The sequence below is a fragment of the Protopterus annectens genome, chromosome 5.part0 (assembly GCF_019279795.1).
Source record: "Protopterus annectens isolate FY-2018-M chromosome 5.part0, PAN1.0, whole genome shotgun sequence".
NCBI classification, from domain to species: Eukaryota; Metazoa; Chordata; order Ceratodontiformes; family Protopteridae; genus Protopterus; species Protopterus annectens.
This window is the reverse complement of record NC_056735.1, coordinates 303,200,365-303,227,016: the sequence shown is the minus strand read 5'-3', so window position 1 is coordinate 303,227,016 and position 26,652 is coordinate 303,200,365. Positions and strand designations below refer to the sequence as shown.

At 39.9% G+C, this 26,652-nt stretch overlaps 1 protein-coding gene across 1 annotated transcript in view; it reads right to left on the bottom strand.

Moving 5' to 3' along the window:
• SMS (spermine synthase) overlaps window positions 1-26,652 on the bottom strand; it is a 676,859-nt gene that overhangs the window by 237,579 nt on the left and 412,628 nt on the right. The gene's annotated exons all lie outside the window — the stretch shown is intronic.

Genomic DNA, 26,652 nt, shown 5'->3' with positions numbered 1-26,652 from the left:
TGGTTGCATACCAGCAAGGATACAAAGATGCGTCTTTGCATTACAGTACATCAGGAGTGACTGGAAAGACACAAGACATAGGTAGTTCAGTTTTCTAGTAATGTTAATCCAAATGATTACCTAGCCAAATGCTGCAAAATCAAACTGCCATGTTTACATGGTGAAGTTTAATATTGTGCTACGCATTTCTGTTAAATACTCAAGTGAAGATTTGTTCTAACTACATGTCCTACTTTCATTTTACAAGTAGTGTAGTATACGTGGCTGTTCACGGTCTGTGATAGCACCGCTGTAGCTTTCAATAACGACTCCACTTTCACTCAGTGTCATTTTTTTTTAAGTCTACTGTTGAAGGCTTTTCACTATCTGTATAGCTACTACTGCAGCATTTTTTTAATGTTGCACTTAAGTCAGTTTTGTTCCATGTATTGTAGTCAGTGAGTAAGGCTGCTCCCTGCCTACAGTGCTAGTACCACAGCATCTTTTCATTGTTTCTGTACTTTCTCTTTGACAAAGTAATTAACAGCAGCACCGGATTTGCAGCATAGATTATGATAAGTTTTCCGATCATAGCAACTTGTTATGCATTCGCAACCAGGATGTCAAGAAATTCACCTCTAAAAATGGAGCAAAGGGAAGCATGAGAGGTGAAACCAGACAACCAAGTCGAGAACCCCAATTATTATGACTGTAAAAAAATCAAATCACACTCCACTGCGTGCAGCCATAAATGTGCCGATGCATTACTAGTTTAAAAAAAAAAAAAAAAAAAGGATGAAATATTCTAGCCTTGGAAGATGTAGCACACCAATATCCAGACAGTTAATAGCTTTAAAAGCTGTTAAGACACTTTGCATGGTCAAGTGTTTTTTCTATGCGGTATTATGAAGTGTATTGCATTTTAAAGCTGTAACAGCATCTGATACTGTTCTGAGCTGGATGCCATATATACTGTGGAGTAAGATCCAATCATGACAGCTTTAAAAGGTGCATCTCTGAAAATTATCTTGCTCTGCAGCACTGTACAACTGGATTATCTTACTAAGTATTTTAGAACACAGTTAGAATACTCCATGTATTACCACTTACCTGGCATACACTCACTGTTTTCTAATTTGATCTGGCACTTTCATCAATAATTACAAGTGCATAGAAATCATAGCCCTTAGCACATGCTTATTTTTTTCTTGTTTATTTGTATACTTGTTTCTGGTTTTATTGCAATCGCTTTATTTTTTTCAAACAAATCTCAAAACTTAGATTATCGAAAAACAATAATTCTAGTATGATGAGCGCCAGATAGGTGGAAGAGTTGCGATCCTTGTATGGGAGAACAGAAACAGGAAAAAGAATGTGCTGCTGACAAAAAAGACTCCGCAGAAGTGTTAGATGTCGTAGGGAAAGGATAAAAACAAAAAAAGTGAAAAAATTGAACATGCAAGAGCTAAAAATGGCTCCTCTGGCTGCAAAACAGTGAGACGCCGCCCACCGTCCTTGAGGTGAGAAGGCTCTAGTAGTAGAGATGTCAACCTTGGAGGGGAGAATAGATCGAGCACTCTGACGACATTCAGAAACTGAAAAAGGATGGTGAAGAAACAGTAAGCAGGATGGAGGTAAAGGTAATAGAAGTGCTGCAAGAAGCCTTGCATGACAAGCTGGTAGAATTGAAGAATACAGAGCGGATGGAAAATCTGTACTTCATGAACAAACCAGAAGGAGCAGAAGGGACAAAGTGTAAATAGTACACAATTGAACATTTACAAAAATGGACTGGCATACCTGCAGATGAAATCAGGATAGAAAGGGCCCACAGGGTGTACATGCCAGCAGGGGAGAGAAGATATTTTCCACCCCCTATAGTGGTCAGTCTGCAAACATACCAACTAAAAGAGCAGTTACTGGATGCACTATGAAAAAAAAATCCTAAGAATTGATGCAAAAGTTTTGTCGACCAAGACTTCTCAGCGCATAGCAGAATGAAGTGGGCCAAGTTCACACCGTATTTCAAACCGTGCAGAGGGTTGGGGCTACATTTTAAATTAAAAGACCCTGCAGCAGCCAAAACATTTGCGGAGTCAGATCATGTGCAGGAGGTACTAGAGGGGTTCAGTCTACCATGTCAGTTCCAAGCAAAGAAACAGCTCAAACCCAGGGAATGTCAGTTGAAAGAAAGATAGAGTGAGAGACTATTCTGACTCATAAAAACCTTCCTGTTTTTTCCGCCAAAACTACTAGATAGGAACAGAGAGATGGAGAAGTTCGTGAAAAGGGTGACAGAAAACAGCCAAGACATTCAGAAGAAAGGGAAGGAACAACAAAAGAGCGGTGGGAAGCTCGACTTGCAGAGAGGTTAACCAAAGGTCGCCAGTACACAGTGACATAAAACTGATATCAGCAAACAGGGAGAGGTGCAGAAAGTGATTGAGAGGAGGATTTAATGAAAAACAGCTCAACTAGAATTGTTGGCAGATGGTGAGGAAAGACAGATTACTCAATGAACAGAAAAAGGTAGAATTAGGATAGGATCTCAACCTAGCTTGTGACATTAACAGAACATGCTGGACAGACAGATACGTCTCCCAAAGACTGCCGCTTCTCTGGAACAGACTTCCTATTCACGTAAAACAGAGCTCCTCACTGATCCAATTCAAACATAACCTAGTCAACTCAATGGGAGACCGCAAATTCACTCCTGGGGTGTCACCCATGTTTCTCATGGACAGGGGTAGCTGGTGTTGATCACGGACCCATTCTGTTCATAAATTCGTTCTGTGAACTACCCAAAAAGAACAAATGGGGATACTTGGGATTAACGTGGCTAGGCTTATAAAGGCTCTAGGGTCACTAGCCTAGTAACCTCCGATAAACCTAAGAAAAATAGAATGGACATTACTGTAAAGTTATCGTCATCTGAATGGACAGAGACTAGAACTAATGTTCATTTTGATCCATAAAATAATCATTTTCGATATACAGTTCTGATCTTAAATGCATGCATTATCAATGAAAGAGTGAGATATGAAAAGGGGAGGCTCACATTGGGGAGGAGTGACTTATGGACAGACAGTGGTATAACAAGAAAAATGCCATAAGAAGAATATTAGCTCAAATACTCGTTGTTGGATATGACAGGGAGTTTGAAGTATTTATACATACTTAGAACAATGTTTATTTTATGTTCAGGAGATTTAAGCTTAATGAAAAACTGAATGAAAAGGTATGGTGGTATAATAACCAAAAAGAAATAAGTTAAATTACTGATATTACATATCAAGGAAAACATCACCACACACAGATTTGGTAGGATTTACAATAAGTAGAAAGCGAGAAGGGCAGACTTTTACCACAGTATGCAAGACATGACACTTCATATTTTTGCTGGAATGTAAATGGAATAGCACATAAATACCTCATTTCTTTATTTTAACTATATAAGAAGGGGAAATATTAGTGCAGCACTCCTTCAAGAAACACATTTGCCAAAAGAAGAAACAGCACATGTACTGCAGAAGGAGGTAAAGAAGGGCTATAGATTAGAAGTGTGGGATGGTCGAGAGAGAGAGAGGACTAATAACACTAATAAGGACCAATTCAGGTCTAGAAATTAAAGATAAAAAAGTAGATATTTACTTTTGCAGAGATACTGGGGCAGCAACAGAATAACACTGGAGAACATTTACATCCCTCCTAAAAACTGCAAAAGGGAAATAAGACAATTTATAGAAGGGATGGTACAGGCACACCAGGGTATACTATTAGTGGCAGGGGACAGGAACCTTACAAACAAAAAGTAGACAGGTGCCCTAGAAGGATGCACCTAACAACGGAAGGGATATTCTTAAAGAGAGTTATTCAAGCATTTGGCTGGCATGATATGGGAGACGCACTGAATACAGAATTTACATTCTACTCAGCCAAACATAAAACAAAGACAAGGCTAAACAGAATTTATGTATCCGCAGATCACAGATATTCAGTACACAGAAATGGAAAGGCACTGGATGGTAGCTGCAGGCTGGTGGGATCACAAGGGAAAGGGGGAGAAATTAGTAGGCTTCGTACAAGAGCGAAAAGTAAATCTGAGCTTGAAAGAGAAAAAATAAGAAATAACCAACCTGGGCAGGGATATTTAAAAGCTATTCAAAATAAGACAATTTACCAGGGTGGCAGGATACTAAATTAATGAGGACAAGACCAAAGCAGTAGCAGTGAATTACGTACCACCTATGCAACTAATACAAAAACTTTCCCAAATGTATAAGGGCTTGTCAGACTAAAATATCTGGGGATTTGTTTGGCTAAGCAATCAAAAGACTCCCCAGTAAAAACATGGAAAGAGATGCTCAGCAAAATTAAGGGATTAATAAAGAAGTGGGAACCACCGACACTAACTTTGGACCTAGATCTGCGAATACAGGCATTAAAAATGTTTCTGGTCCCTCCGGTACTACATTTGGGTCAATCTTTTCTGTACACCCCAGTACCACAGAAATGGAAAGACTTGAACAACCTGATTAAAGGCTTTATATGGAATAAAAGGAAACCAAGGGTAACATGGGGATGTATGGTGGAACCTTGGGAGAGAGGTGGTAGAAAAGTACTGGAATCAGAAGAATATTATAAGGCAACACAGAGGAAACTAATCTATCTATTGCAAAATGATAAATACAGAGCAAATTGGAAAGAATTGCTAATACGAATGGAAGGAGAAAAGATGACAAGTGATAGCGAGGAATATTAGGGGAAGATAACAGGGAGGACAATAAAAATCAGAATATTTGAATCAATTAAGAAACCTAATCAATAAATGTATTAGGACTGGAGCAAATAACTGACAGGAAATGGAGCTCTACCAGATAGGAGTAAACCAAACAGGTTCATATACTCTGAAAGAACACAGGTGGGGATGCTCCTATGGGAAGGGAGCAATAAACTTTTGGGAGCAGTTAAAGAAAGGTGGGGAAATTATGAATTGGGTAGAGCTCAAGCAACTATACCAAATAAAAGAAACAGAATGGTTATATTACAGAATGTTAATTCAAACTTTAAAAGAATATGATAAAAAGGCACTGAGTGAACACAAAGACAGACCAGGATTAATACAATTGCTGGTTGAGGCGAAAACATTAAATGCAACTAGACTAAAAATAGTTGTAGAATAAGTGCAGAGTTAAGAGAAGGTAGATCAGGAAAAGTGCAGAAAGAAAGGATTTAAAGACTGGGAAAAGAATCCTGAAAAGTAATTTAAGAGATTACTTGGATGAGATATGCAGAGCAATAAATAAAGCAACACGAGACAGGAGGTTTCAGATTTTTGGATGGAAATGCCTGCACAAATATTTTTACACTACAAGACCACGAAAAATGTTTCCAGAGGCAGGGAAACATCTTTGGAGTTGCACACATTTACAAAGTTTTCACACTAGGGAATTAGTGGGTAATAGTGCAGGAAAATGGGACACCAAGTCTAGCTGATTTCTCACTAAGCTATGTAAGAAGCTCTAACAGTAGCAGAATTAGATGTGATCTAGCACCGTTTGTGTGGCTGGCAGCAAAAGAAGCAACCACAAGGAGATGATGTCGACCCTGCTCCCAACAAGAGAACAAGTAAAAGAAGTGATGACAGAAATACGTAAGCAGGAGTTAAAATCACTAGAAAAAAATGGGCGCAAATATAATAAAAGAAATGGATTGTTTGGCAGGACGCAATGGCAAAATTAGAACAGACAGCAGACGAGGAAAGAATGCAGCATGAAGGTCAGTGCAAAAAGGAGAGCAACCTAGAAGCAATAAACCAGACCAACAGATGGAAACACAAACCAAAGGGTGGCACCAGACACATGAAACAACACAAATCAAAGGGTGGCACTCGACACATGAAACACAAATCAAAGGGTGGCACTCGACACATGAAACAACACAAATCAAAGGGTGGCACTCGACACATGAAACAACACAAATCAAAGGGTGGCACTCGACACATGAAACAACACAAATCAAAGGGTGGCACTCGACACATGAAACAACACAAATCAAAGGGTGGCACTCGACACGTGAAACAGAATGCCTCATTACAAGAGGAATGATTTGGTTCCTGATTGTACCCTTTGTATAACGAATTTGACAATAACAAAGACAATAATGATCCAGGGTCAATCACCAGAAGTATAGAACCAAAGCAATATCATGATTGAGATTTGTATACATTGACTTTTCTCTTTAAAAGGTCAGGCATGGGTGTGATTAACAGCACTGTCAGTATTTGAAAAATAGATATAACAATGACGCTGCTATAAAACCTAAAATGGACTGTTAAGAGAGAAAAAGGGGTCACCTGGCAGAAAAAGTACTGAAATTAGTGCTGTGAAATTTGTAACAAAGGTAACATGAATAAAGCTGATTGGAAGAAAAAAAAATTATATTAGCAATGCATGCTTTTTAACCACCATCACCTGTACAAAAAAGCTACTCAACAGAAACAAAAGCTACACATTAAACTGTAATGACCTCACTCAAAGTCCACAACTTCATTTTACCATAACTCAGCTAACACTAGTTGCAGGCATATTTGATCTGACAGCAGAATCAACAGAAGTTCACTAAAGGAAGATACAACTCAACTTATTCTCCCACTCAGATTTTTCCTCTGTATTAACTAGATATTCTCTATAAGCTCTTCTGTGCAACAGCTCAGAAGGAAAGAGAAACACTAGTCCATGTTTGGGAACTGAATCCATAGTCTCCACATTCCCCGGAGTTGTGAATTCCACTGGACTAACAAGAAATCTCTAAACAGTTGCGTACCTCCCCTCTCCAAGAGTGGCTACTGCTTCTATCAGCTACAAAGCCACTATGATGTTGATTTTACACGCATCCAAATGTCTTACAAACAATTTATATTAACAAGCAACCTAACTCCTTGTTTGTCCAGTTCAATCCTTGGACAAGGGTACGTGGTTTCCTCTGCTGTTCAGCTGTTAATACAATACCAGTTTAATATTTTTTTTGTTCTGTATAATAAATCTACCATCCCAAGTGCTCTGAGAACTCAAGTAAAAATTCTGATATGTTTATGCTGCACAGGGCTTCCTTCACAGCATCAGTGTGCTCCTGTATTTTAGGAACTTGTTTATTAAAATAATGATGTTCCAAGGTGAAGAATTTTACCAGATCAGCCCTAGTGATTGCTTGGATTTTCTTTCGTTTGGCAATATCAAATACATCTTGTGTGTTTTTTAATTCCAATATATACTATATGCAACAAATGTAACAACCTCACAAAATGTTACAGATTCATTACAATTCAGTGTTCCATCTCCAAAATATATACCTAGGTAAACTTGAGTTTGTAGGCTTAAATTACAACTGCAACAAGAACACGAAGAATCATTTATGCTGCTCATTCAGCAGAATTTTGATGAAACGGGAATCTGTTTTTTTCCATCAAGTCTTACCACAATGTGCCAGATGAAAACAGTGGGGGTATGGAAGTGTCTCCTTACCCTCATTCTACAAATCTCATTAAAATTAGTATATTTAATGTACAGAATGTTAACGCATCCAGAAAAAAGAGTTTGGGTCAGAGATATTCTGCATTCCACAGCACTATAACACTCGTCTTGTCCTTCATTCTATCACAGTTTCACAGACTAACCCATATTAAATACCTACAAATGAAAAAAGAACACCTCTCTCTTTATAAATTGTTTAAACTATCACTTAACCCTCATAACTGCTTACTTCTACACGGTGACATTCACCCAAACCCTGGTCCTAATTTCTCCACCCCACATACTCTATTAGCCCCTACTACCACTCCCCTAAATGTCCTAAAAAGCCCTAACTCTCTACTTATAGGTCAACTCAATATAAGAAGTGTTAATAACAAAATAACCCAACTACATGCCCTATTAGACATCTATTCCTTTGACATCTTATGCCTTACTGAAACATGGCTTAAACCTACAACGAAAGATAATGACATTGTCCCTCCAGGCTATAACATTCTCAGACTAGACCGTTTAAATAAAAAAGGAGGTGGAACAGCAATACTGTTCAAATCTGAACTGAAGATCACATCATTAGATATGCAACCTCCTCCTCCTAATAACGCTGAAATTTTAACCTCGAAGCTCCAAATTAATGCTAAAAAATCAATATACATTATCTGCTCTTACATCCCCCCCTGGGAACAATATTAGTACTCTCGAAAATACCCTAAACTGGCTTTCAATGTCCCTACCACAAGAAACCATACTCCTTGGTGACTTTAATATTGATTGGAATAGCTATACATCTCCCACTAAGCATATAAACCTCTTGGCTTCCACCAAACCATTACCTTCCCAACCAGGATCCACAAACCTAACAAAAAACAAACTACCTTAGATTGGATTCTAGTAAATAAGGACCCCCATCTTTATCAAACAGGTATACTCCCTGATAATATTAGTGACCATTCTCTTACTTGCATCACTAGGCAAAAGACCCACTTTCATAACCTAATAGCTTTTAGAACGACCAGAAACAAAAAATATTTCAACCCAAGTAATTTTCAAGCTGAGCTTAAAGCTTGCAAGTGGTCACCCCTAAAATACCTACCTCTTGACAAAGCCATTTCACACTTTAACAAAACATTCTTGCAGATCCTTGAGCAACATGCTCCCACTTGTACTGTCAGAACAAAAAATAAACCAGCTCCCTGGCCGTCTAAGGACACAAGGCTAAACATCCAATTAAGGAATAAACTCTGGTCCAAATGGAGAAAAACTAGAAACCCAATAGATCACCTAAACTTTAGACAAATTCGTAATTCCACAAAAAAATCCATAATCCTTGACAAAAAAACATTCTACCTCAAATTCCAACAAAACCAACAAAATAATCCGCAAAAGTTTTGGTCAGGTATCAACAAATTACTCCACCCAGGACAGTCCAAAACACCTACCCCCTCAAACCTAACCCAAACCTCTCCCAGCCATATATAGCCAGCACCTTTAATAAATATTTCTCTGAAACAGTCCAAGCACTAGCAACCACCTTGCCACCTACTTCCACCACTAAATTTCCCTCACTAACCAAATTACCCCAGCCTTTTAACCTTCAACCTGTCCCAACATCTTTGATACACTCCTTGCTTCTTAAACTAAAACCATGTACACCATCAGCTGACCTGCTCCCAGCTGAATTCCTGCAAATCGCAGCTGGTGTACTTGCCTACCCTATTTCTATCCTAATAAATAGAACCATCTCTGAATCTTATGTCCCATCCATCTGGAAAATCTCCCATATCATCCCTCTGCATAAGGGAGGTACCTCAAATGAATTATCTAACTTCCGCCCAAAAGCCCTTCTCTCTCCCCTTGCAAAAATTATGGAGCGATGCATCCATCGGCAATTACTTCAGTATCTCCTACAAAACAACCTTCTAGTTGACTGCCAGCATGGTTTCAGGCCTCACCATAGTACCACAACAGCTCTTCTATCCTTTACAGACAGCATTAATAAAAACAGGAATACTAACCTTCTATCTTCTGCTCTTTTCATAGATCTCTCAAAGGCCTTTGATATGTTTAACCACCAAATACTATTAAGTATACTTGAATCACTTTCCCTTGATCATCAACTAGTAAAATGGTTCCAATCCTACCTTGAAAACAGGAAACAAGCAGTCCTGTGGGAAAACAATCTATCTTCTCAGCTTCCTATCACCCTTGGGAGTCCCTCAAGGATCCATTCTTGGAACTCTCCTTTTCACAATTTTCATTAATGATCTAAAAACTTCCCTTCCACAAACTACATGCATACAATATGCTGACGATTCAACTCGGATATGTGCCGCATCCTCCCCTGCTGAATTACAGGCTAACACACAAATTGTCTTTACTTTAGTGGAAAACTGGTTCCATCAACGTTGTCTCCTCCTGAACCCTAAAAAAACTAAATTACTGCTATTTACTCCCACACAGAAATCCCCCTCTATCAATTTCACAGTAAAATCAAACAATGGCACATTAATAGCCCCTGAAACCACCACCAAACTCCTCGGTGTATTAATAGATAACCATCTCACCTTTGACTCTCACATTAATGCTAGTATTAAATCAGTAAATAGAAAACTTGGATTCCTCTACAGAATCAGACCATTTCTTACAGAGTCAGCAAAGATCTCTATTGCCCAAAACCCACCTTATTTCCACCCTAATCTATGCCTCACCTATATATACCAACCTATCCAAAACTAATCTAAATAAACTAGCAACCACCTACAACAACATAGCTAAATTTGCCACTGGTGCCCCCTTCCGTACTCACCACTGCCTTAACCTTAGACATCTCGGATGGCTGGAAGTACAAAACCAACTAGCTTACCAGCAACTCATTTTTATTCACAAGATTTTACATTATCCTTCAAACACTCCCATACTATGTAACCTAGTAAATTCTTATAAAAACCTTCCTACCCTAAGATCAGCTAAAAAAACTACAAGTCGCCACTACCAAAGCCTTTAACAAAGCTGGAGACTGCCTATTCTCAAATGCAGTTGGCAATTCCTGGAACAAACTTCCAACTGAGATCACATCCCTTACTTCCACCAACCTTTTCAAGAATCAGCTGAAAAACTTCATTAAAACCAAATGGCTTTGCCCCTGCTCTCAGCCTGACTGATACTTATTCTCCTCTTTCTACTCTAACTCTCAAACTATATTTCTTTTTGCTGAAACTCCTCTACCTTCCATATATGGCATGTTTAAACGTCTTGCTCTCTTTTTTGTATCTCCCCACTATGCTATATGAAGTTCTATGGATATTAAATATCCTTTTGCTTTTTCTTATATAAATTTTTATTTTTATTTTGTATTTTTATGCTTACTGAAACTGAACTAGAACTATTGTTTTTCCTTTTTTGGCTGTCAAAAAAAAAAATTATTTTACTGGCATTCAATTGTTTACTCATGTAATTATTATTCTTGTATTTAACTTTTTTTCCTTGAGACTATACAATTATTTTTTTGTAATTGCTATTTCTTGCGGATTATTTGTATAAATGTTTCTTTTTTCTGTCCTTGTTATTGTCTCGGAGCTTTTCTCCTCGGGCCTCTACTGAAAATGGACATATACCGACTAGCCTGGTCAACAAATGTAAAATAAATAAATAAATGAATAAATAAAATATAAACATTACTCCCTCAAGAACTGTCCTCTCCTCTTCAAACCAGAGTTTGTACATGAACCCCCCCCCCCCCAAATAACAGAATTTGGATAATATGCCAGTCCTATTTAAAAAGAAAAATCACTGGACATTGGGTGGCAATGGCAGTATTACTTCTGCCTGCAGAAAGTATAGTTGTGTAAAATCACCCCATAATAGTAAATGTCCTTCTCTTCGCTGTTGCAGTATTCTTTACTAAAGGGATTCCCTGCCAAGAGCAGCCCAATGTCCAGGCTATATTCCAAAGCCTTAGGTTTTCAAGGATGTTGTACATCACACTTGTGCTCCCCGTGCACAGTGTAGCCGTGGATGCCAGGGTAGCAGCAGTATACACCTTTTTTCCCAGCTGTTCCATGGCCCTACCATCCTTAACAAAAAGAAGCAATTTAATAGAAGGCAATAGTTTAGAAGGTTTTTCAGATGAGACAAAACAGAGGGGTAGGCAGAGGAACACTTGTACAGAAACTTACAGTCATCAGGCACCTTATAAAACCTATCCATTTTTTAGGGATGGAGGTTGGGAATCAGGAGCCTGAGAAGCTGCTGAAGAAGTGTCCAACAGGACAGCCAAGACTGGAGGGACAGCAGAAGGTTTAGGGAACTCCATCTGGTGTTCACATAAGATATTGTACCCCAAGAGAAAGTTCTTCAAAGGGAGAATCTGTACTAATGGAATCTTCATCCCTCAGAACCATAATCCAGTGAAGAAGGAATCTGAAGAGTAAGCCAAAGACTCTTCCCCAGAGTCCAGTTCCTCATCAGAAGTGTCCTGCTCCCTAGGCCTCTTAAGTGGAGTAGGACTTCACACTGGGGATATTTGTGAGCAGGAGAAATATGTTTACTTTTCTACTTCTTCAAAGGAATATCAGCCCTAAAGACCTTAGGAGGTCCAGACCCTTGCCAGCATTCAATGTAGTACGACTCTCCTCCTGAACAAAAATCTGCAGAACGGCCTGTGTTGCCTAGGATATGATCAGCCTAGGTTCCCTCTCAATATCCGCAAAAGATATATGCAGAGCCTAGGATGTGTAAGAAGCTGGATCCATGCCAGCCTCCAAAGCGGTATCAGCAGAGGAATCCGAAAGAACAATGGGACAATCACCTTGGCTTTCACCAGCCTCAAAAGACATCTGGGGGAGGCAGTATAGCAGCCAAATCTGACCTGATCCGTTTGGTCTTCTTAGCAGATGGTTGACCCTTGGGAAGGGAAGATTCCGCCATCGCACCCTTGGGAAGGGAAGATTCCGCCATCGCACCCTTGGGAAGGGAAGATTCCGCCATCGCACCCTTGGGAAGGGAAGATTCCGCCATCGCACCCTGCACCAACAACTTAAAACGTTGGTTCTCTAGGTAGACAGACAAGGAGGAGAGACAGCTACAAAGGGTCTTGGGGATAAATCAAGCATGAAGTATGGTCGTGAGATGCACCCAAGCAAAAAGACACTCCTTGTGATGGTCCTTATTGGGAATTTGTCTCCCCCACTGACATTTTCCCTTTCGGGATGACATGCAAATTTGCTAACAAAAGCAAAAAACAAGATAAGAAGTGGGGATCTTATCTGAAAATGGTTTGGTAACCAGCACAATTGAAGGAATGTTCAGACTGATGATCGAAGATGGCATTCTGGCAGCAAAGTAGTTCTGAGGCATGTGTGTCCATACGTCACCTTTATGACTTATGCAGTGAGTGAGGAGCATGCGTGTGGCATACAATGTCCTTGAAAACCTAAGGCTTTGGTATATTGCCCAGATGTTGGGCTGTCCTTGGCAGGGAATCCCTTTAGTAAAGAATACTGCAACAGTGATGTGGAAGGACATCTGCGGAAAGACGAGTAGGACAGCCCCGCTAGTCCACCTTGCCCCACCCTACATACACACCCCGGCTAGAAAACTATGGCCAAAGTAACCTGCGTTTGACTAGCCACACAGATGCTTGATGATGCTGGTAGAGAAAATAGCAATGCGGGCTGGGCCTGACTAATACCCTCATCAGAGAAGTGGATTTAATACAAATAGGTGGTTTAGGGATGGCATTAGGCTCACCAACCCACTGATAGGTGGCAGACTTCATAGTGAATATCATATCAACATACTCAAAAAGGAGGACACTGTTGGCTACCACAATGACACAGGTCACACCTTCCCACCACCCAGAGACAGTGTTAACTAAACCAAAAATGTTCTTATTGGTGGGATGCCTGAGGGGTAAAAAAAAGCACCCTCATGGATGCCTGAACGAATTCCCCCTAAGCAGTTTTTGCCTGAGCTCTCACTTGAAATCACTAAAGCATAAAATGAAGGGGCACATGGTATGATTGAGGGGGGCTTGATGATCAACAGGCAGTGGTGCAAAAATCACCTAGACAACAACAAAAAAAATGTGTGAGCAGTAAAAAGCTCAAAGCCTCAACACTAAACTTACAGTTCCAAGGATGTTTAGCATTATTGCAGGATGACTGATGTGTTCTGGAATAAGCAAACCAGGCAAGCAGCTCTGCAAAAACAGAGCAGGCCATGTACATCAGCAGCACAAACAAAATTTAAAGAAAAACTTGTTTGGGAAGTCCACCCAGTCAACAATCTTTAGGATAGGTAGATTACACACCAGATGCTTTTGTGAATTCCTCCCTCCAGAGAACTTAGTTTTGAGCAGCAGCATGAGCAAGACGAAACAGAAGATTACTTCACTTACCTGGTAATGTGGTGCAGTGGTACTACATGCACAGAAGATTAAACTTCACTTACCTGGTAATGTGGTGCAGTGGTACTACATGCACAGAAGATTAAACTTCACTTACCTGGTAATGTGGTGCAGTGGTACTACATGCACAGAAGATTACTTCACTTACCTGGTAATGTGGTGCAGTGGTACTACATGCACAGAAGATTAAACTTCACTTACCTGGTAATGTGGTGCAGTGGTACTACATGCACAGAAGATTACTTCACTTACCTGGTAATGTGGTGCAATGGTACTACATGCACAGAAGATTACTTACCTGGTAACATGGTGCAATGGTACTACATGCACAGAATATTACTTTACTTACACCTGGTAACGTGGTGTAGTGGTACTACATGCATGTCACTTACCTGGCAACCTGGTGCAGTGGTACTACATTCATGTCATTTACCTGGCAACCTGGTGCAGTGGTACTACATGCACAGAAGATTATGTCACTTACCTGGTAATGTGGTGCAGTGGTACTACATGCACAGAAGATTACTTCACTTACCTGGTAATGTGGTGCAGTGGTACTACATGCACAGAAGATTACTTCACTTACCTGGTAATGTGGTGCAGTGGTACTACATGCACAGAAGATTACTTCACTTACCTGGTAATGTGGTGCAGTGGTACTACATGCACAGAAGATTACTTCACTTACCTGGTAACATGGTGCAGTGGTACTACATGCACAGAATATTACTTTACTTACCTGGTAACGTGGTGTAGTGGTACTACATGCATGTCACTTACCTGGCAACCTGGTACAGTGGTACTACATTCATGTCACTTACCTGGCAACCTGGTGCAGTGGTACTACATGCATGTCACTTACCTGGCAACCTGGTGCAGTGATACTACATGCATGTCACTTACCTGGCAACCTGGTGCAGTGGTACTACATGCACAGAAGATTATGTCACTTACCTGGTAACGTGGTGCAGAGGTACTACATGCATTACTTTTAGTAGTATTTTTGTAAAGGAGTATTCTTCTATATAGATACATCTTTAAAAGAAGTATTCTCTAGTGCAAATACAAGCGTGAAAAGCCAGAGCTTCAGTCATCTTCACACTGAGCATGCCCGCACTGATTACCTCTTGTTGGTGACGGCTGTTCCCATTTTGCTCCCATCTCACCCAAATTCTCCACCCACTTCCTATACCATTACATTTGTAGGAACTATTCTCTACTTACTTCCCACCCCTCTTTAAGGCACACACAACTGTGGAAATATACACACACAAGCTCTTTCTCAATCACAACACACACACAACGTCTAACTTAATCTGCAATTAAGCTGCCACATAATTCTCATTATACATTTCAATTGCAAACCCGTATCCCTACAACCCTCTTGCATACAATTCCTTACAATTTTCACTCACTAGTACCCACAGACATCTGCTGATTTGCTGCATGCTGTAAACAGATTTTAGCCCATATCTACTTATTTATATCCTGTCAATAAGGTATTGTTTCATTATATGGAATTAATACAGCCTTATTATTATAAGTTTTCTAATTGTTAGCTGGGTAGTTCATATGCACTCTTTCTCATGAGCATTAACGGACTACAAAGGTCATCATCTTTTCCTTGCCTACAATTTCCTTTCATAATAAACACCAAAACATTAAAAAATGCTTTTTTTTTCCACAACCTATTGCTATTACAAATAACCTTGGTTTCACACATCCCATCCTTCCATCACTCTACTCCTGCATACCATAGTGCTCCCCAAAACCCAGAAAATGAAAAACTGCAATTCTATCTACCTGCTAACCACATCTCCTGAAGTATACCACACAACTTTAACCAACACCTACAAATACAAATACACCAGACCTAAATCTATTGCACAAAAACTTACCATAATATCATAATCAGCAAATCATATCTATTTTGATATTCAGTGGGAGATATCCACCTTATCCCAGGCCCAACTACAATGGCTGCAGTAATAGGTCAACACTTAAACTATCTCCTCCCCTCAAAAACAGTAATGCCCTGGTGCTACTACACAAGATTCAAAAAAGCATGTAGATGCACATGCTAGCACAGCCTTTTATAAGCCTGACATACTTGTAACTACTAAAACAAGGCTAAAATCAGAAATAAATGACTTTGAAATTATCTCACCAGGCCACAATATCCACATAAAGGACATAAATAAAATAGCAGGTGGAGATGGATGAGAGCTCCCTTGTCTTGTGTTAGTAGGTCCACGCTGTGCAGTAACTTGTGATGACTGCCCTTGGCTAAATGCAGAAGAGGGAACCAATAATGTCTCGGCCAAAAGGGAGTCACCAACAAGCCTGTTGAATTTTGAACAGGACTTTTGGAATGAAGGGAAGGGGAGGGAATGTATAAAGAAACATCCCCTTCCAAGAAAAAAGGCGTTCACCTTCCAAATGAGAGGACCTGGGACTCTGGCACAACAAAGGGGAGGCAAACAGATCTGTTTGAGGAGTACCCCACTGGTAGACAATGTCCAAAAACACATATCTGTGAAGCATCCATTCATGAAATTGAGTTAAGGACCTGCTCGGAGTGTCTGCCACAATATTTTGACATGAGGGAATGTAAAGTGCCTAAGGAATCACTTGATACTGGGCAGCCAGATTGCACACAAGGAGTGTCAACTGGCAAATAAGATCTTGCACCCCCCCCCCCATTTGTTTACATACCACATCACTGTGTTACTGTCTGTACCTTGAGAGGTACTGGTAACAAAAGATGATGAAAATCCTGAAGCGCCAGCAGAAGAGCACTCATTTCTGACAATAATATGCTATTTTTGTTGAATAGACGACCACACCCCCTGCACCTTTAGGGAGCCAAACGCTACTCCCCTTCCCACATCTGAGGTGTCTGTGAACAGCTCCTGAGAGGGAAGAGGGGGATGAAAGGGGAGCCCTGGATTTCCAGGCACCTGCTGAATCCACCAGTGAAGTTCCTTCTTTAGACAAGAAATAAGAGGAACAACAAAGTCTAGGAGATGCGCATGTCGAAGTCAAACTGACTTCAGAAACCACCAAAACTTTCTCATGTGGAGTTTGGCCAGAGGGAGCAGAGGGATAATGGATACCATGAATCCCAGAGCTCTCAAAAAATCCCTGGTTGTGACAGAGGCCAGAGGAAGAAGATTTTGAAAGAAGGCAAGGAGTGTCAAGAACTTGGGAAGAGGCACAGATGCCAGCATAGGCACCATCTGAATCCTGCATCCTAGAAAAACATGTTTTTGAGAAGGAGTCAGAAAAGACTTCTTGAAATTTATTGTGAACCCCAGACTTTGCAGACCGATAATGGCACAATAAAGATTTTGTAAAAGGATCTCTGGAGAGGATGCCTGAAACAGGAGATCGTCCAAGTAAGGAAATACATGGATGCCCTGAATCCTGCAAAAAGCAATCACAGGAGCTAGGCACTTGATGAATATCCTTGAGGAAGTAGAGAGGCTAATGGGAAAAGAGAAGAACTGAAAAGGCCAGGAAGCAAAGAGAGAAACATAAAAACTTCACGAAAAGGGGATGAACAGGGATATGGAGGTTAAGCATCCTTGACTTCCTCAGAAACCTTAAAAGTTTGAGGAACCAGCAAAGGGAACAAAGTCTGAATGAATAACATTCCAAAGGAAGGGACTTTCAGAAATGTATTCAGGTGAGAAAGATCCAGAATGGGCTTCCAAGTGCCCTCTTTCTTGGAGACCAAAATATTCTGGAATAAAACTCATTCCCCGTTTGAGCAGCTGGAACCTTTTGAAAGGTTCCAGGAGTCAAAAGATCCTGAAGTATCTCAGGAAAAAAGCTCAACTGTTCTTGAGGTGGCTGATGAATGCCCATGGGGGGGGGGGTTCTAAACCATGAAATGCCCTTGAGGAATGATGGAAAGAAAGCAAGAATCTTGAGTTATGATTATCCAACAGGAACTGACACAGAAAGACAAAGAAAGAGGAATGCGGCTGTGAAGAATCAGGTAGTCAGACAGCATCTGGTTTATCAGGAAAGGAAGGCTTCTCAGCAGAAGGGATCGGAGTAGAATTAGCTGGGGGCACCCTCTTGCCACTCTTTTGCCTTTAGGAGGAGGATGAGACTGCCTTCTAACAAAAGCTGATTTAGTAGGGTAGTTCCTCTGGAACATAGGCAGTAGTGAAACAAAAATATGTTTCAGAGCCTGTAATACCTTGGCTTTCTCCTGCAGGGCCTTGAACAAATCAGCTGCAGAAGCACTAAACGAACAGTTGCTCTCCATCAACTTAGCCTTATCATCATGCAGAAGTTGAAGCTGCAGCCAGGAATATCTTCTTAAAAAAAATCCAGAAGCAGCAGCCCTAGAGGAAGCACCTGTTGCATCATAACTACATTTAATGGAATGGCAAACTACCTGAGAAGAAACCCCTAAAAGAGAAGGCAGAAGTCTTACCTTCAGAATCAGGAAGGTCCGAAATAACCTGACAAACCTGAGAAAGGAGAACCTAACAAACCTGAGAAAGGAGAACAAAAACATATCTGGTCATACGAGTCTGATGACTAGCAGCCTAAAACCCTAGGGTGGCTGATGTATAAACCTTTTCATCCAGCCTTTCCATAGTCCTGCTGTCCTTCTCAGGAGGAAGAAGCTTAGTCAAGGGCAGTAATTTCAAAGGCTTGTTGGATGCCACAGAGACCATCAAAGGGTCAGCAGATGGACACCGGAATCTGCAGTCATTAGGCACTTTATAAAATCACTCTGGTTTCTTAGGAGCAGGGGGCTGAGAATCTGGGGCCTGAGAAGCAGGAGAAAATGCATCCAGTAAAGCAGCCAAAACAGGAAAAACAGCAGAAGGTCTAGGAGACTCAATTTGAAGGCGCTCATAATATCTTCTTCTCTGCACTTCAGACATCCATTTAAAGAACTCCATCATCCTGCCAATGGTATCCCCAAAAGAAATCTCCACAAAAGGGGATTCAGGACTACTAGACTCCTCTTCCTCAGAGCCATACTCCAAAGGGAAAGGAATCTGGGTAGAATAGGCCAAGGATTTCTCATCTGAATCTTCATCTTCTTCAGAGGAATTCTGATCCCTAAATCTCTTGAGAGGGGAGGAAGACCAAGGAAGACCTGGAACACGGATCCCCTGAGGAGGCAAGGCTTCAAGGCCATAAGGGCATTGAACGGCGATATTGTATTTTAGGGCCTCACCAGTTCGTTTCACGCAGAAGTGGGTGTATTGCAAATTGAGTGACAACCCGGTCTGCATATTTAATTTGCTCATGCATACATGATATGAAAATATTAAATGTACACAAACGGTTAATACAGTATCACCCAGGAAAGCTGTTCTTAGTAAAAGGCCCTGCCAATGATACTGAGGAATTGTCGGCTGTGACACCTGCACAAAAAATAAAAAAAAAAATAAATAAAAAGTCCGTTTGGACATTAATTGGGACAGTGAACCATCGCATTCCGACTGTGGCAAAGAGAACTATAATGCTACACGGTAAAAAGCCTGATGACGTGTTTTGATGGTTTCATTTCTTTGCTGATTATAGTATATATTATTAGTGCAATAAAACTTGTCAATTACAGATAGTGGTAAACAGTTTACTGTTATATTTACTGTCGTATTATAATGTCAGAGCACTTTTTCTTCGGTTGTACATTCGGAGGGAATGCATATTCATGAATGACATATCGGGGGGTGGGTTATGGGCAGGGCTTGCTACTGCACATCTGGTGAGGCCCTCAACTACAATATCGCCCATTGAACAACCCCTATGTAAAATTCTGCCATTCACTTTGAGGGTCCTTGGGAGATAAGTGAAGAGTACAGGGGAACAATGACCTCACTTGATCTGGATGTGAATTCCTTCATGATCTACATTGCCCACCTGATCATGAAGGGATTCACATCCAGATCAAGTGAGGTCATTGTTCCCCTGTACTCTTCACTTGTCAGACCAATGATAGAGTACAATGCCCCATTCGGGATGTATCTCACCCGACACCTGCAGCAATTGGAGAGACCCCAAAAGTTCCTCACCAAAAGGATAAAGGGACTCCAAAATCTGTCATATGCTGCCAGACTGAAGAAACTCCAGCTCTATTCAGTCGCATACCGCCTGCTCAGAGGTGACCTGTGCCTGACATACAAGGCCATGTCCAACCCGGAATTAATGGACATGCTCCACCTCAAAAAATCCAAATCTACCAGATCCACTAGAGCAAGCGACTTAAACCTTAGCACGGATATAAATAGGACATGCTGGAGGGATAGATTTGTCACCCAGAGACTCCCTATGCTGTGGAATAAAATCCCAGTCCATGTGAGGCAAAGCACCTCGCTGGCTCTGTTCAAGAGAAATCTTGACCGGTGGATGGGAGATCGTAGGTTTACCCCGGGAATCATCTCTGTGTCACTGCTGGACAGAGGCACAACAAACTAATGGGCACAGTATTTTTTAACATAAGGGGTGGCGTAAGCCACAAAACTTTGGGCTAGGCTTATAAATGCCTTAGGGCAGATAGCCTAGTATAAACCTATGAACCTATGAAGAAGAACCACGTTTTGTCTTTTGCTTCTTTTTTAAGGGAACGTCCGTCTTATGAAACACAGAAGGCTCTGACGTCAGCCTACACTCAATAATCATAGTCAGGACTTCCTCACTCATCAGTATTTGAGAACCCCCCCCCCCCCAGTCCCTTGAGTGATAATCAGCCATGATCCACCTGAATGTCTGAAATTGACATCTGCAAGGCCTCAGAGGACATCAGAGCAGCTGGATCCATGCTGGCCTCTGAAACAGTCACGGCAGAAGAATCTAGCCCAGGAACCAGGTCAGAGCAGCTGGATCCATGCTGGCCTCCGAAACAGTCACAGCAGAAGAATCTAGCCCAGGAACCAGGTGAACCTCTGGGCTTTCATCAGCCTAGAGAGAGATGTCTGATGTAGGCGGCACAGCCGAAGAATCCAACCTGACTTTTTTGGCATTCTTTGAAGATGGCTTACCATCTGGCTAAGAAGTACCTTCTATAGTGTCTTTCACTAAAATTTTTAGATGCTGGTTTTCTAGATAAATAGCGACGGATGAAAGACTACTGCATAAAGTCTTCTGGACAAAAGCCTGACAAACACTGCAGGATGTACGATTGTGGGAAGCCCCTAAACAAAACAAGCACTGTTTATGACAGTCTTCATGGGGAATCTTGTCTCCCGCACTAGCATTTACCCCTTTCTGGATGACATGAAACCCTACAACAATACAAAAGCAAAAAGATAAGCAAAATACTCCCATCAGGGCACTTACATGAATGACTAGGTACACCATTAATGCCAATAAGAGATGGCGTTCGGACTAGCAGCAAAGAAATTCTGAAGATGGTACAACTGGACGTCACCTTTGTGACCTACGTTATGCGAGGAGCATAAGTGTGATGTACAGCATACCTTAAAGCAACCTAAAGGCTTTGGTATACTGGCTGGATGTTGGGCAGCCCTTGGCAGGGAATCCCTACTGTTAAGAAAACTGTGATAGTGATATCGAAGGATATAACGCAATACTCTGCGATCTTTACATAGACTGGCTACTCACCAAAATGACCAAACCAACTGCACGATAAATCTCTAGGACTTCTGCCAACTTATCAATAAAACTACAAGATTCAATAAAACTACAAACAGTCCATATTTGACTGGATTTTTACCCCCCAACCCCACTCGATATAAGCTCCTTTGGATGCTTACCTGATACAATCAGTGACCATCTCCCTACATTTACATTAAGACAACTAAATAATGAAAAAGGTAATCTACAAACAAGTACCAGAGAGGCAAAAAGTCATAAAATATCAGGATTTGCAGACAGAAGCGACAGCAATGTGGAAGAAAGATATCCAGACAGTTCCAATACTAGTAGGAGTAACGGGTCTTACGAAAAAGAATCTACAAGTGTATTTAGATACGTTACCAATATATAAAACTCTGTATGAATTACAAGAAGAGTCATTACTGGACGCATTGCAGATGCTGCATAGAGCACTTTTGGCTGACATCAAAGACTGAAATACTAATTTCATGAACTTTGATCATACTTTGACTTAGGAATGGGGTCCATTTCCATCATGGTATTAGAAACCCAAAAGATTTGGAGAAATTAAAAAAGAAAAAAGTAGTGGCAATCTTTGGTGGTATACACCAATGCTGCTGGTCTTTAGTTTTAAGACAGTTTTCAGTTGTGCAACTGTTAAAATTACAATTAAGAAAACAAGTGGAATTTATGCAAAGGAGAATACTAACTAATCAACATTACCATAGATATTTAAAGAAAAATACAGTCAAATGCATCCAGATATGGAACATTTTTCACAACCGAGAAAATAAAAAACAAAGTGGGACAGTAGAAAAGAGGATTAGTAACGCAGAAGTTAAACAAGAAATTGAAGTTATAATTCAGCTGCGAAATGAAGGATTTAATGTAGAAAATCCAACTCTGGTAATGTCACAGCACGATAGAACAAGAACATCCCAAATTAAGGAGCAACAGTTGGAACAGAAAGCATCTGATCACTTGCCACATGAAGTTGCTCAGGACCCTTCAGCAGGAAGCCAATACAAAAGTTCAGCTGGAGTTGCAGAGGAAGGGAAGAAACAGAAAATAGGAAACCGTGGCAACTCTGACAGAGTCAATGTAGTGGAGTGACAGGCCAATGGATGGCACAGGATGCAGCTGAAGAAAATATGTCACAGGAAGATGCTCTGGAACTTTCTGTAGCATACCACAGGAAACACAGAACAAAGAATGTGCCCTCCGTTTAGAAGAAAATGATCACCGTGAAAAGTTTAACTTAATAGAGATGGATGGACACACTAAGATCAATGAAAAAAATACATTACAGAAAGTAAATAAGACCCAAAATGTTAGAAGTCTGATAAAACAGATGAACACAGTAATCAACACTATTAACAGAAATTCATGATACAACAGAAGAAAATAATTATGATACATTGCTTTGCAGCTAAATTAATAACAGCTAAAATCATACCGCAAAAACAAAAAGTAATGCGACTGAAGGGAAAAAATCAAATGGCATCACAGAATCATCAAATTGAGAAAACTATAGATGTGATAAAACCAACCCACAGCATCATAACATCTATTGTACAATACTTGCAAATAATAACGATGTCAGCACAAGCAAAAAAAAAAAAAAAAACTTAAGATATGCAGATAAACACAAAGAAAATTACAAAATAAGCAATTCACTGACAACCCAAAAAGAATTGAGAAAGAAAGCAAAAGGAAGAGAAACACCACAAAAGGAAATAGAATTTGGAGAAATATATATATATACACATATATATATATATATATATATATATACACATATATATATATATATATATATATATATATATATGTGTGTGTGTGTGTGTGTGTGTGAAGACCCTGTAGAACATAAAGTGTCTGGATGAATAGAAATAAAAGAAACCGCAAGAAGTTCAAATGTACAACATACGAAATGGGATGAACAGCCAGAGAAACTGAAACAAAATTAAGAAAAGCTCCTAAATGGAAAACCCCAGACCCAGATACAGTACTTAACTTCTGGCTAAAAGTATCAACATTTTTAAACGAAGACTTATCCCTTAGTAATAACTACATATATGAGCATCCCGAATAGACAAGCTGGTTAACAACAGGAAAAACAATATTCCTCTAAGAGTGAACTGCAAGCTATCGACCAATAACTTGCCTTCCGATGATGTATAAACTATATAGTGGAACTGATGCTGACAGAGTTTAGTCATTTAGAAGAAAACTCAATTATGGCCATAATAAAAAAAAAGAGTAATAAAATAAAGTCAGAGGATCATTTCTTGTTAAAGTCATAATAGAGAACTGTTAAAGAGACTATGTATGGCATTGGATAGATAAAAACATCTGACAGCATCCCATACTCATGGATAAAGGAGTGCTTACAGATGTACAAGACACAGCCTACACTGATCAATTACATTACAGTGACCACAAAACAGTGGCAAACCACTTTGCAGCTAAGACATAAAAGAAATAATTATCTGAGGGATAAGAATTCAAAGGGGGATATTCCAGTGTGACTGTCACCGCTGCTCTTTTGTCGTCTTGCCCTTAACCCATTAAAGCTGTCTACCTAACAGATTACGTCATAGTTACAATTTGACTCCCAGAAAACACCCAAGTGTAAAGACTGGTCTTCTTTTTGTAGATGATTTAAAACTGTATAGTTCATCAGATAAGGAGCTGACAACGCAGCTGCAAATGGTTAAAATTAATTCTTGATAAATGTGCAAAAGCAACATTTAAAGCAGGAATACTGCAGCACCAAGAAAATATCAGTCTGGGACAGGAATGTGATAGAAAGAAACGTGAGCAGGAGGGAGTGCATAAATATTTGGGAATTGATGAAGACTACAATAAAACATGAATAAATGCAAACAATAATCAGTAAGGAATATCTTAGAAGACTAAAATTAAATACTGAAGATAGCCATGAAATCTAGAAACAAAGTCCATACTGTAAAACAACTTGCTCTGCCTGTTCTAACTTACATTTTTACAGTGACTGTCCCCAAAGAGAACTGGATCAGTTGAACAAGAAAACTGTTTCACACTTAGCAAATGACATATAAACTCAGTGCACACTAAGATTATATATTCCTCATTCTGAAGGAGTTATGTGCCTCCTCACAACTGATTACATGTATAGATCTGTAATCGCAGGACTGCATACATATTTGCTGACTTCATCAGATCCAAACATAGTGAAAGTTTTAAAACATGAGGTGAGGAAAACAAGTCTATGATGACTTCCATGCATAGTTTATCAGAAGCATACCAGTGTCAAGTGGGAATGCATATCAAACCAGAAGCAGACAAACCAAACCAGAAGTGGACAAAAACCAGACAGCAACTGAATGTGCCAAAAGACAAACCAGATGATAAAAGCAAAGAAATGTGGAAAAGGCATAAATGCAGTCGCAAGTACAGAAAACTGCTGGAACAAAAACATGTCAATCAGGATATGACGCAGGAAAAAGTTAAGGAGAGGTGAATTTAAACCAAAAGATGAAAAGTTAATATTGGCGGTTCAGAATAGTGGACTATTTACATGTTGGTTTACAATGTTCATTGAATATGTGGGGGAAACACACAAACACAGGTTCTGTAAAACAGAACTGGAAACAGTTACTCATCTTTTTGTTGGGTATGATGCACTATTGTCAGATGGCCTGTATACAGAAAGGCATGAATGTGGCAAGATTGTTGCATTGGGGATTGTGCAAACATTATAACACTAAAGTAGCTGAGAAGCATGGAAGCATGATCCACAAAGCATTACAAGGAATGATGAAGTTTATATTACATGGGCTCACCCATTACCAACAGTTCAGAAACAGATGCAAGAAAACCAAATGAAGTAGTCCATGAAAAGATTAAAGCATTGATCACTGAAATTGCTACACCTAGTGATTACAGTGTCTTAGGTACGGAGAGACAGAGTCATAAAATACCACGATTTGCTGGCAAGAATGAGGGCAACATGGAAGGAGGATACCCAGATGGGTCCAACAGTAGTAGGAGCAATGGGTCTCATAAAAAAAGAATTCACAGTCATATTGTAACTCCATACGAATTACAGGAGGAGTCAATTCTGGCACATAGCAGGTGCTGCAAAGAGCACTTTTGGGTAACAAAGATTGAAATAATACTAATTTTATTAACTTTAATCACACATTGGCTTAGGAAAACACAAAAGACTTTGATGAAAAAAGTGGTAATAATTTTTGGTGGTATATACCAATGCTCCTGGTCTTTAGTTGTAAGACAGCTTTTAATTGTGTAACTGCTAAAATTCCAATTAAGAAAACAAGTGTAATGAGGTCAGAATAAACTGAAAGTGTTTTTAAGAATTTAAATGGTTATGCCAGCTAATCTACACCAGGAACGTGTTACCCAAAACATACCAATATGATTACAACAGCCTTGGAAAAAACAGAGAGTCTGAATCTCTCCAGATTAAAGAATGACTAAAGTCTGTCATGATAACATCACTTGGGGGTAGGAGAGGGCTCAATCACTGAGTAGCAACCATGACAGTGGACACGGACCAGAAAGAGCCTACTGTTTTAGAGGCATTTCACTGCGATAAACAATCTTCTGCTTCTCTCGCAGAAAGATGATGCAGGCAACACTGCCACAGAAGGTGACAGAAATTTTATAATAAAAATAAAAACGTCTCAGATTAATGGGGGGGCTCATTTGATATAGTAATTTCAACTAAGACTCAAATCAGATACAAAAAACACACAACTACATAGGAACAGAATATATTTTGTAAACACAAGTGGCAAAATCCGTTAATAAAAGGCACTTTTAAAAGTTAGAAACCAGACAATCTAATTAACCTGAATGCCCATTTTAAACACTGTATGTGTTTCCATGTTGAAACAGGAAGTCAAACAAGAAACAGAACTGCCCATAAGGTACAAAAAAATCAGAAATCAGCAGGCAAGGGTTAGATCACATGAGCTGGCGACAGTTTGGCGTTTTCTTCTGCTACATACCATGACATTTAAGTGGCAAGCTCACAATGGAAAAGTCAGCCCTAAAAGAAGACCATAAAGAGGGATATAGAAGTGCATTTATATAGCCAATTCAATGCAATACTTATCACAAATCAAGGGCACAGCA